This window comes from Manacus vitellinus, unplaced genomic scaffold (assembly GCF_001715985.3).
Source record: "Manacus vitellinus isolate BGI_N305 unplaced genomic scaffold, ASM171598v3 scaffold_0_pilon, whole genome shotgun sequence".
In the NCBI taxonomy this organism is placed as follows: Eukaryota; Metazoa; Chordata; class Aves; order Passeriformes; family Pipridae; genus Manacus; species Manacus vitellinus.
Genome location: NW_021938789.1, coordinates 58,054,750 through 58,067,406, shown reverse-complemented (window position 1 = coordinate 58,067,406; position 12,657 = coordinate 58,054,750).

Genomic DNA, 12,657 nt, shown 5'->3' with positions numbered 1-12,657 from the left:
AGTTTTCCCAATGGAAAAAGAAAACTTGAACTTTATTTAAAATATTTTTGCTTGCAGGTTCTTTTTTCAAAAATTAAAAAAAAAAAAACTAAGCTGTTTCTAGTTTTGCCTAGAGTTTGTTTTGAACAATTGAAAAAACTAACAAAACTAAGTTCCTAAGTTTTCAGAAGTGAAAAAAAAATCAAGATGCTTTCTTGAACAATTCAAAAAAATTGCTTAACTAAGTTTCTAAGTTCCAAAGGCTTCACAACTACAAAAAACTGGGAGGTATTTGACATCCTGGAGAAACAATTCCGGCATGTTTTCTTCCAGTCTCAGTCACTGTACTGCCTGCCTGGTGGAGTGTGACAGGTCTGTCAGGCTCCTGGTCAATACCAGAGCACAGGTCTCTCTGATGACTTTGGCAAAGATCTCTGGAAAAAGAGAGGGAGAGAGAAAACCTTTGGTTGCTTTCATACAACAGGCACATCTGACAGAGGACACTCAGCAAATACTGTTATTTGATTCAAAGGGCACTTGCAAAGCCTTTAGAATTTCAGCAACTGCCTCATCAGTGTGAGCCTTTTTACAGCCTTCCTACCGCACATCGTGCTTATTTTCCTTTGCCACTTTGCCAACAGATCATGGCACTGCATCCCTTCATCCTCAGTAGCTCACAAAGCCTTGTGTTTTATGGAAAATGGCACTGCAAAGGCCACGTGGGATGGCAGGTTACAGGCTGAACTGCACCCCCCCTACAGCTTTTACAGATGCACCACTGCTTGCACCACAGGAGAACACAACAGTTTTAATGACAAAACTGTACAATAACAAGAGGAGCAGCAATTCTAGAAATTGCTACTGGCAAATACTGGTCACGTGCCCAGCAAGGACTCCAAAATTCAAGTGCTGCTCAGGAGCCAAGTTCCTTTAGCAAGTGCTGCTCCAACACGGCAGGTCTCACACATCCCTCCCTCTCTCTGTCCTCCCAAAAGAAGTGCTCCTGAAGAAGTAGGAGTCAGAGAGGCTGCAGGGCCATTCTTGCCTGGTGTCTTCAGGAACTACAGACAAGGGGTGTAAAACAGATACTTACTTTTCAAACTTCAGTAGAGACCTCCTTGGCTTGAAGGTGACATCGGCAAAGAAGGCACTGGGAAAGGCTTTGTGACATGCCCTGCAGATCCCAGAAAAACCACAGATATAAAGCTGGTTAGAGAGAGAGGCCTAAACCAATTCCAAAGCCTGGCTTTCTTAAATTTGTGTATTTGCCCCAGGCCTAGTCTATTCTCTAGGCTCTCCCCCTCTCACCTTCTTCCTCAGCAAACCCATCAAGAATGGAAATGGAGACTTGGCTTCTCACCTGGCTGCTCATAATGCTCAGTACCAATAAACTTTTCCCAAGCATGGAGAAATTCAGTAGCAGGTTTCCTTGCACAGTGGCTAAAAGAGCAGGAAGGCTGCAAGCAGCACATTTTTCATGGCCACTAGCCAAGGCAGGAATGGGTGATATCCATTCCCATTTATTTGCAGCTTAAGCACACACCAATTTCTGACTCTCCATTACTGACTACAGTGTCAAGGAAAAGCAAGCAATGAGAAGCCACCTAATACACTGTGCAAAGTTTGGCTTAACACACACATAACAACAACAACATTGCTGGGGAAGAAGGTGAGAGGGGGAGCGCCTGGACAATAGACTGTGCCTGGGACAACACAGAACACGCACCAAGCCACTGGTAAACAGCCATGGAATTGATTTTAGAACCCAGAAATGTAAAGATCCAGCTGCAAGGGTCATGAACAATTTTGTAAAGAAGCTATAAATCCTTAAACCTGGGCTGCAGACAAAACTGCACATTTCTTATTTTTAAGCATCCCATCCTTTCTTTTTATCAACACCTTTATTTTCACACTAGTATTGTCTTTACAGTTTCCTACAAGTACTGAAACCCTGACTAATCTTAGAGTATGTTTCTGAAGAAAATCACACAGCACCCACGGGTTGCTGGAAACATCCCACCAGTTATCCTGGATGCCTACCCTGATGCTCTTTGACAGCTCCGTGTAATTTCCCTTCACTTGCCAGTGCTTTGTGAACAAAGGATCCCTGGGGTTATCCATGGCAGGCAGTTTGTCAGTCTCAGCTCTGTGTCTCTTCCAGGTCTCAGCTGTGTATCAGCTCTGTATCTTTTGGGTCATGTCTGTTGGCTTTGGTGCAGGATGTGCAGGAGTCACGGCTGGCTGTGGTGGGGGCAGCATGTCTTTCTTCTGGGTTTCAAATGATGGTTTTGATGCTCTGGAGATGGGAAGCAAAGTTGTGAATATGGTGTATATACATTGTAGGGATTTTTTTAAGACTCAGTTACATCCTCTACCAACTCTCTTTAAATTCCCCTGGAAGTGTGAGACAACTTGTTAATACAGAGGATTCAACCAAAGCGAAATGAAACTTTGTTCAGTTCATTGTGCATTAGATATCACACCTTTATCAGCCAACAACACACAAGTTGCTTTTCAAGTAGGAGCAAGTCTCAAGACTTGTCCTTGGAGCCAACACTTGCACCCAGACTATCAGGACACTGCAAAAAAAGTATCCCTCCAACACAGCCCCTTGTCGCTGAGTGAAGGGGTAATTACAGCAACTAAAATCCCTGGGACAAATCACCCAACAAGGCAAATAAACTGCAGCACTGTCTCTCTCTCCTCCTTATGGTACATGGTACCTTCTGTGGTCAGAGATACCCCCCCTGACATCTCCTCTATGTGCTTTGACTGAATTAGACTGACTGTTCCTTTCAGACTTGCCAGCTCAACTAGACAGCACTTACAAAGTTGAGAGGATTCAATGGAGAGAGACTTAAAATGCTCTGCTTTTAAATGGCAGAGACCATCCTATTTAATAATACAGTGGCATATCAGATTAGTGATCCTCTGAAGTTAGGATGACCAGGGGACAGACACCAAATAGCACCTTGCTTCACCACTGCTCAGGTACATAATTTTTATTCAGCTTTCCAAAGTTTCCAAGAACATGCTGAGCAGTGAGTCCCAGCTCACAGACTGCAGTATCAGTCCCTGGAAGACTGGGCCCTTACCTCCAGTGGATCGGTCTGGATCCCTTTCCCCCCATGGTGTGGGGCGGCCCAGTTCTAGTTCCATTTCCATCTGAGGAACCATTTCCGACGGCTTGAGGTGGATAGGGAAAGGGAACTCCAGCACCAGGGGTTTCTTCAGGTCCTGAGCCTGGAGGAGAGAGGTGCTCTCCCTTCCTCCCCCCACCCACATGGTCCCATGGCAGGCACAGAGACAGCACACTGGCGTGGAGAGGAGGCAAGAGAGCATTTATTCTTGGGGGTTTACATTTATAGGGTTAGGAAGATTCACAGAGTAACCAATTACAGGTTGCAGGAAGGGGTTAACAACCAATAGGAAGGGGTTAAAAAGGGGCCAATGAGAACACCTCAGGATATCTTCTCAGGACATTCCTGCATGGGATAACACTTGTTGTGGGGGGTGTTGGGAAGAAGAAGCATGTGTTTGCAAAGAGACCACAAAAAGCCATTTTAAGACATGTTTAAACAACAGTTTTCCCATATAATGCAGGTTTAGTGCTACAGATCGGGGTCGCTGTCCTCCTTCCGGTGCCTCTTGGACCCATCGTGCACCAGGGGCTTGCCAGGCCTTTTGATTCCCACAATCCTGTGGGTCTCCAAGCCTGAGGAGCTCTCTGAGTCACTGCTGCTCCCTAACTCGGAGCTGCTGGACGGAGATGATGCCACACTCCTGGGCTGGGACTGTAGGGGAATGCGCGGCCACCGTGTGCTAAAACTAGAAAGGAGCATGGGAGAGTGTTACTTACTTATTATAGGGACATGGCAATATTCAGAAATAAAACTGAAACCCTCTGTTTTGGCAATGAGAGGAGAGGGGAGAAGGCCAGAGGAAATACATTGCCATACTCAAAACATAAAGCACTGGAATGAAAAACATCTGGAAATAATAAATTCTTCAACGGGGTCAGACAAACATGTAAGCAGGACATCACTGCTACATTCTGAAGCTGCATTTGGCTAACTAAACTCTCAAAACCCACCAAAAGTGGCCAGGGCTTTTCTGAAAGCCCCAGTCCTCAAAAGCAAAATTTCCAATAAAGGCTACCAGATTTCAGGATGTTCATTTCGTAATTCTCCCCCTTAAGTTTTCCCTTCTTCATCTGTGTTACTTGGTCAAGACAAAAAATGTGGGTCAGTGCTCTCCTAGAGGAAAAATTCTGGGCTTCTCCACCTTTCTTCCTCTAATGCTGGCCCGGGGCACTTTAGTCTGTCTTGAATATTGCTTCTGACTAACAAGACATGACAGAAACCAGGAACCCTTTCCCATCTTCCCCTCCCATAAAAAGGAGGTTTGTTTTTCTCCTTATCTGGTCTAGCTAGAAGTTTGCTAAAAAACCTGTCTCTTGGAGAAACAAGTGCAGAAGGAGCCTTTTCAACAACCTGTTTTGGTCACAAAAAGAAAGAGAAGAGGGGAAGGAAAGGTTAGCTCAAGGAACTCAGAACAAGACAACAAGGTGAGATGATTCCAAGGCATGTCTGTGTGCCTGGTGTGTCCAACATCCCAAACTGACTTGGTTGTCATCACTCTCCTCACTGTCACTGAGCTGCAGGTCGTCCAGGAGCACGCTGAAAGACAACCAGAACAGAAATATCAGCCAAGGCAGACACATTCTCAAGCACCAAACTCTGAACAAGATTTGGGTTGGGCTTGCCAAAACAAAACAACCTCCCCCATCCCTTCTGAACGTTTGGCATGTCCAGTCTGCAAAAGCCTGTCACTGCCTGAATGGATGGTAAAATGGTAACACACAACCAGGCATTTCATTGGGCTTTCCAGCTGACCTGGGGATATTGGGCAATGGAGGTCAGGAGCAAGGGCTGCCATCTAGAGGCAGCAAAGACCAAGCTCAGGGAGGGAATGCTGCTCACAAAAGGCTCCCTGGCCCAGCCTGCAGGGGGAAGGAGTCTGATCCTTGCACAGGAAGAGACTCCCATGCTCTCAGCCTGCACTGCTCCCCAAGGCTACGACATTAATCTCTGGGGGATTTTCTTCAGTTTTGGTTTGCTTTCAACACAGACAATATAACCATTCCATGGTTTACTGGACTTGGCATTGCTGGATTAATGGTTGGACTTGAGGATCTTAAAGGTCTTTTCCATCCTAAACCTTTCTGTGAGTCCATCCGGAAATAATAATGTTTTTGTTAGTGAAAATTCTCTGCACTCGAGTTTTCTAAGAAAAATAATAAGACTGATAAAACCTGAAGCTTCAGAATCCTCAAGGAGCACCAGTTTTTGTGCCTTCCAGGTTCTGTCAAGTAACTGCCCAGTAGAGCTGGGAACAGAGTCTGGTTACTTACAATGGTCTTGGCTGAGAGCTCGGCAAAGTTCCTGAGGTTGTGCCAGACTGCTCTGCACATCAAACAGGAATAGGTTGGATTAATTTGCCTCACTTGTAGCCTCTTTCACCCTATGATCTCTGAGCACCAGATTGGAAAGTCACTTTCTTCCAGGACGTCTTTGCCACTGAGATTATTCATCACTCCATGGGCTTTCCCAGTGGGGTTTCCTAAGGGGGTTTCCTAATGAAATACTGCTTGTGTTCTGCTAGACTGCTGCCCTCATTTCTAGGTAATGAATGTTTACAGTCTCTAAGGCCATTTCTAAATTCATCCCTGTTCAACAAAGCAGAGGAAATCACACTTTTTAATCCATGTAAACATCTGATGTTCTCCACAACAGAGTGAGGGTCCAGACAAACACTCGCTTTCCACACAACCAACCCCTCTCGGAGCGAGAGCTGCGCTGCGATCCGTGCGGCCGCACACCTCGCAGTGCTGCCGAGGGACGGGCTCTGCCCTTGGCAGGTGCCCGGTTGTCACCTGGATGTCACAATCACAGAACCCTGCCAGGGCCCAGCCCACACACCCCGTTGGAACGGTGGAACTCGGCACTTCCAACATCAGGATACAGCATGTCCCCAAGGCGGGGGCACAGCACAGATCTGTGCCACCGAGCCCCCCAGTCCCTGCCCAGCCGCTGACACGGAGCCACCGAGGGAACTCTCAGCTACCAGTGCCAGACATGCAGCTGCTTTGCCCAAGGGCAGCGGGATCAGAGGCACTCAAGGAAAATAAGTGCAAAGAGCTTAAATTCTGTGCCTTGCGCATTTTGGGGGCCCCGAGCAGTGATGGAAACGCAGGGAGGCCGTGTTCCAGTCCGGACAGGCGAGCTCCTGCTCCAGGGCCTCTGCAACAAGAATTTCACTTGGAAATTAGTTGTTAACAGGGTAACGAAAATAAAACATAAGAAAACCCTAATAGATATGACTCACAGGGCCTTCACAATTCCTTCAAATATAGATAATTCTTCAGAGACTTAATGTGGAAAAGGGTTTCTGCACACCAGGTAATGCCATCAGATGGTGACTGAAGTATTAAATCATCTCAGTCAAATAGACACAATTAATCTAAAAAGAATCAAAATCAGCACATTGCTGATAAGGTACAAATCAATTCCAAGAATTCCTAATTTGCTGCAGAAATCAAGGAAATTATTTGCTCACCTCTCTGGTGAAAAACAATTAACAGATGATTTTTTCATGAGGTCTGATTCCTGCAGCTCACTTGCTCTACCTGTCAGCTGCACCATCTTCTTGTACATTTGATTGCCCAACAGCTTCTGAGAAAAGAGGGAACCCTCGATCAAATTCCTCTTTAGGACAGCTTTCAACCACAACAGTAACACCATGGTTTGCCTCCCGGGAGTCGACAGCTCCTCCCATTTTGTGTCGACTGCAAACTTGCTCAGTATGGGGTTGGTGATTGCCCAGCCCTCTCATTTGTCCAGGTCTCTCTGCAGGACCTCCCTGTCCTCCAGGGAGTCGACAGCTCCTCCCAGTTTTGTGTTGTCTGCACACTTGCTTATTATCCCTTCCAGCCCTGCGCCCAAGTCATTTATGAAGGTGTGGAAGAGCAGTGGACCTCAGATGGAGCCCTGTGGAACCCCACTAGGGGGGCTCCCTGTTCATGTGCTTCTGAGGCAAAAGGAAGGAAAGATATGGTTGGGTCAGGGGAGGAGAAATAAATGACAAGATTTCTCAGGTTTCTAAGAGAACTTCAGAATTGCCAGTAGATTGGTTTACATCAGCTGTGCTCTGCAGGTGCTCCATGCAGGGAGGCAGCAGTTCCTCTTAAGACATCAAGAAACTGGTCTCACCCTGTAGCAGCCCATACCCTCGGCACCAGAAACGCTGCACAGGCAGAGGGGCCCCAAACCAGCCGTGTTTCTCGCCTGCACCTTGCTTGTGTCTCGCCAGTGAAGGCACAGGTTCCTCCAGGAGTGCGAGACGATGATGCCAAAGGACAAGGGGGAACACTTTCGGGTTAGGCACCTCAACGTTTAATTCTGCTGTTACTAAGGGTTATTTAATTGACAGGCTCTGGAAGGGAAGCAGAGGGCAAAAAGTGTCTGATGATGCAGCAAAGATGGCAAGGGGACACCTGAACAACGCCAGGGTCTGGCTGTGGGGAAGGGCCGTGGTGACCGTGGAGCCTGGAGGGCTGCTGGGAAAGGGGATGGGGCCACAGCCACTGGGATGGGGACTGGCACCGCGGCAGACCTGGGAAACCAAATCCCGCCTGGCACACCGGCTGTGCTGCGGCCTCGGGATCGGGAAGCGTATGGGATTCTACAGCTGATGGGTGGTAGGAGCATACAGAACATGCCAGTTTTCTGTGGTTTTCATAAATCCAGAGCATTTCTGTGCATCCTTGTGATGTCCCCTATGGCACAGTGCAGTAAGGGGCAGGGATGGGAAGAGATGAAACCTGAAAGTCTTTCATGGAAAAACACCCTGTTCTTTCCAGCCAGATCAATGGCTTCCCTTCATGAACTTGGATAATTTGACTTATACCACATTATTTTGAAGTTGAACTGTCATAACTGGACTCTAGTTCAGTAAATCTCAAACTTACCTTGCTTAGAGTCATGGAATAAAATTATTTCCATATAAACCAGCATTTTTTTTTGGCTAACGTGAATAGGGAAGGCTGGGGAAGGAAAACATGAATTCTGATCCTTGTTCTCCTTGAAATCCTACAAGTATAGCTATGGTATGTTTCAAATAACTGCCCTACCAAGGGAAAATGTCTTCTATTATTCAAACTCTTGATATCTGATTTCAATCTATGACTAAATATTTATATTTATGTCTAAATGTTCTGCGTAGCTGAATAACAAGGCATCTGTGTATATTAAACCTGGTGACTGAGGGGAGTAAGCAACAGTGATACACAACTCAGAGGATGATCAAACCATTAGCTGATTTGAGCAGTGGACTGTAATAGATGCAAGTATTTTGAGTGCTTGTCGTATATCCATATGATCCTAATGCTGGCAGCCTGTGGAACGTGATGCATGGGAAATTAGTGCAAAGTGTTGATTTATTTTATGCTAATGTATAATAGTCTGTCTTGTTTGAATTAAATCGTAAAGCAGAAAAAAATCATCCAACCAAACCCAAACCTATGGAGTTTCATTGAAACAGTCAGTGGTCTCTTTTGTGACCTCAAAGTAAAAATTAGACAATGTTCACAGTGATTACACAGGTGATCTTAAAGGATGATGAATCCAAAACGTATGGAAACTTACTTTCAATTGCTAGCAGCAAAACTTCTTAGGAACCCCTTGTTTTCCTTATGAAATACAGACTCCAGTAGTTCTTCAATATGTTAATAAAAAACTCTAACTCTGTAATGACCCCACTTATTTCTCAGTGTGGTTGAGATGTGTGTCTGTATACATGTGGTGTGTTGACTATGAGATAAACTGCATATGTAGAGATTAACAGCTCCTAATGCTTTGAGGGTGCTGGAGAGGAGGGGTTGATTTGAAAGAATTTTCTTTTTCTTATACTCTGTGAGGTGTCAGAAATCTGCTGGGATAGTAGTCTAACAACATTTTGGTTCTTTTTACTGTCTTTTAAAGATCTGCCAAGGTTCTTGCAAAATGTTTCTTTCTATCTGTTGCTAACCTCACAGTGTTTTTGCCTGCCCAGGTGGGAAAACACTGGCTGGCTTGGTTGTGTGATGGTCCACAGCCTGTCTGCGCAGGGGTGTGGGTGTGTCAGGACAGTTTGGGAGGTGGCAGGCAGGGCAGATCCTCACAGACTCATAATGCTACTTTCAGAAGACACTTGACTTCAGTAGCACTGCTTCTGTAGAAACTGGCACTTTCTGGATGTATTTTGTTTGATTTGTGTTAGATTGTAGTTTGAGTGGTCAGGATACAGAAGTATGAAGACCTTTGCTCTCACAGAGTTCCCTGGAGAGACTCCTGTTGATGTCAGTGAATTTGGATTTGGGGTTAGGTCCATATATGCAAATACACTTACTCTTCTCCTGCCCAAGCTCATGACATTCATTGGGGAGACAAGTATGTGCTTAAATGAGTATGTTCTGCCAGGTTTTTTATAGACATTGTAAACACTATCAAATTTGCATATGAAATATATAGAAATGTAATTGAAGAAAGGAAGTCCACACTGTATTACACATCCATGAAGCTGATCTGGTGGGCCTGTAGAGCTTTTAAAAATTGCTAAACATGACATAAAACAAATATAAATTATAAAAGCAATATTTCTATATTCACATATTCCTTTATATTTTTGAAGTAATTCATAGAAAGAAGGTGGTAAGAATTTACAGAAATTACGTTTTAAAATTATTTTCTGAAATTGAGTCATGGAGTGAGATGCTTATCAGTGCACTCAAAATGCATTTATTAACCCCAAGAAAGGAAGCCATTGCAGAGTGAAGTTAAAACAACCCACACTGGAGGGCAGCATTGGCTGCTAGAATTACAGTCAGTTCTTGTTAACCCAGAAGGGTTTCTGCAACCTGGGTTTTGGAAAGGCTGGGTGTGACATACACAGACATACGCCTCTCATGTTTGGACCTCATATATAAGAATTAATTTTTTTCCCTTCAGGAGGAACTTCAGTGTGAGCATTGTCTTTGTTCATGGCAGCATCCAAAAGATTTTTGTGAAATGTGGCTGTATGAGTCAACATAGGCAGGCAGCTGGAACAACCACAACACCAAGACTGAAATGCTAAGAGTAAATTTATTTCATTATCTCGCTAACCAGAGGATCCCGAAGCAACACCCAAGGAGAGACACACGAGTGGGAATGCAGGCACTCTCAGGCTTAGTCTATGCTAGTGCGTGGTGGGCCTGCTGTTTGCACCACTGTATCGAGGGCCCATGCACATGTAGTTGAGCACCATGCTGTGATCTCCTCTGTGCTTTTTTATGATCTCTGAGCTTTGATCTTCTCTCTCCCAAAACAGGGAGCTCAAGCACGCCCATGAGAGTGCCTCCAAGTCTCTCAAAACACCTACATTATCTCTACACAGAAATTCTACTTCTCAGTACAGGCAGAGGATAAACAGCAGGAGGCATAATATGTGGGGTGTCCCACACTGTTATTCTCCAGGCCTTGGCATTCCCAGCTGCAAGGTCACTTGAGCACACCTGCCATCCTCCTCGCCATTCTTCCGCTTTCAACCCTTTCCTCCCAGCATTCCACCCCCCTGCTCAAGAGACCACTGCCGCTGGGGCCAGAAGTGTAGGACGGGGTGATTTGAAGAGGCACTTAATGGAGCATGTAGGAAAAAAAGAATAACTATATAATGCTCTAAGGTAAATGTCCCAGTCCCCCTGTCGGGCAGTTAAACCACTCAGCTAACCAGGCACCACCAATAGGTTCCTTAGTCGATGTTATGAAGTTATGCACGTCGATGTCAAATGTTGCTCTCAGTGCGGCTGATTCAGCAGTGGTGTTGAAGCAGCACATGCTGTCAAACTCAGAACAGTGTATGTGGTGTTGAGACAGAAGGTAGTTAGTTCATCAGCACCTGATCTGGTTGAGGTTCCCAGGTGTAGTGGAGTTACTTCCACATGCAGGGCAACAATTGCCTTTGATGTCCAGTTTAAACATTAGGTGAAGGCACACCTCAGGTGCTCTATATTTGCTATGTGGAGAAGAAAAAGGAAAAAAGTTACCACTCACAAGTGTTTACACAGTAATCCTGCAGAAATTTATCAAGAGTATGTGCATGTAGTATAAGTTTACAAAGCAACACGAGCCAACCTGTGATAAGGAAGGAAAACAGGAGGATCATCTCCTTCTAGTAATACATACACCATTGCCCCAGCTCCTTCAGCTAAAATTACTCCAGGCCTGGTAGTGTGAGTTGGGGTGATTGCCCACACAGATTGAAGAGGTTTGGTTTGCGCGTTTTCAGGTTGAATTTCAATTTGATGATGGGTTCGTGGCACCAATAACACAGTTCCAATGCTGTCCTCCCTGGATAAGTCCCAGGTATTTGTTGAAGACACCTGAAATACAAGAACTCAAGAATCTGATGTTAACAAAAGATGTAGCATAAGGGGAAGCATACTGCACTGTCAGGAGTTATTACATGAATTTTCATATCTAGACTAACAGGCTGTGGTCCCACCACACAATCCATTGGCACAAACGCTTCTATTTCTCCTGTAGTTAATATTTTGGGAGAGACACCATCTGGAAAAACCTCAGTCCTCACCATGTTTTGTACTGAAGGTGATGTGATAGGATCATAAGGTGTTTAATTATGAATATTCCAATTGTTTAACTAAAAAACTGCTTTAGTAAGGTGTGAACTCCACTGCTGTAAAGTTTTAGTACTAGTTAACTTTTTCAATTGTTCCTTCAGCATCCCATTCATTCTTTTGAGCAGTCCATCACAGAATCAATTTGGTTGGAAAAGACCTCTGTGATCATCAGTCCAACGTATGACATAATGCCTCCTTGTCAACTAGACTGTTGCACTGAGTGCCATATTCAGTCTCTTCTTAAATATCTACAGGGACAGTACCACCACCACCTCCCTGTGCAGTCCATTCCATTCCACTTCCAATTCCCAAATCCCAATTTGGATTGGGAATTTCTTCCTAAAGTCCAACCTAAATCTCCCCTGGTGCCGCTTAAGACTGTGCCCTCTTGTCCTATTGCTGCCTGCCTGGTGAGTTGTAGAGAGTGATGAGGTCTCCCCTGAGCCTCCTCCTCCTCTTCTCCAGGCTAAGCAACATCAGCTCCCTCAGCTACTCCTCACAGGACTTGTGCTCCAGACCTTTCACCAGCTCCGTTGCCCTTGTCTGGACACAATCCAGCACCTCAACATTTGAGGGGCAGAGCCCTGAACTGGACACAGCACTCGAAGTGCAGCCTACAGTGGTGACTACAGGGGAAGAATCACTTCCCTAGTCCTGCTGGGCACACTATGCCTGATCCAGGCCAGGATGCCATTGGCCTTCTTGGCCACCTCAGCACACACTGGCTGATATTCAACCTGCTGTCAGTGAGTACCCCCAGGTCTCTTTCTGCCTGGCTGCTCTCCGGCCACTCTGTCCCCAACCTGTATTGCTTGCGAGGGGTTGTTGTGGCCAAAGTGCAGGACCTGGCACTTGGCCTTGTTGAACCTCATACCCTTGGCCTTGGCCCATTCATCCAGCCTGTCCATAGCCCTCTGCAGAGCCCTCCTACCCTCCAGCAAGTTGACACTCCCACCCCCCCC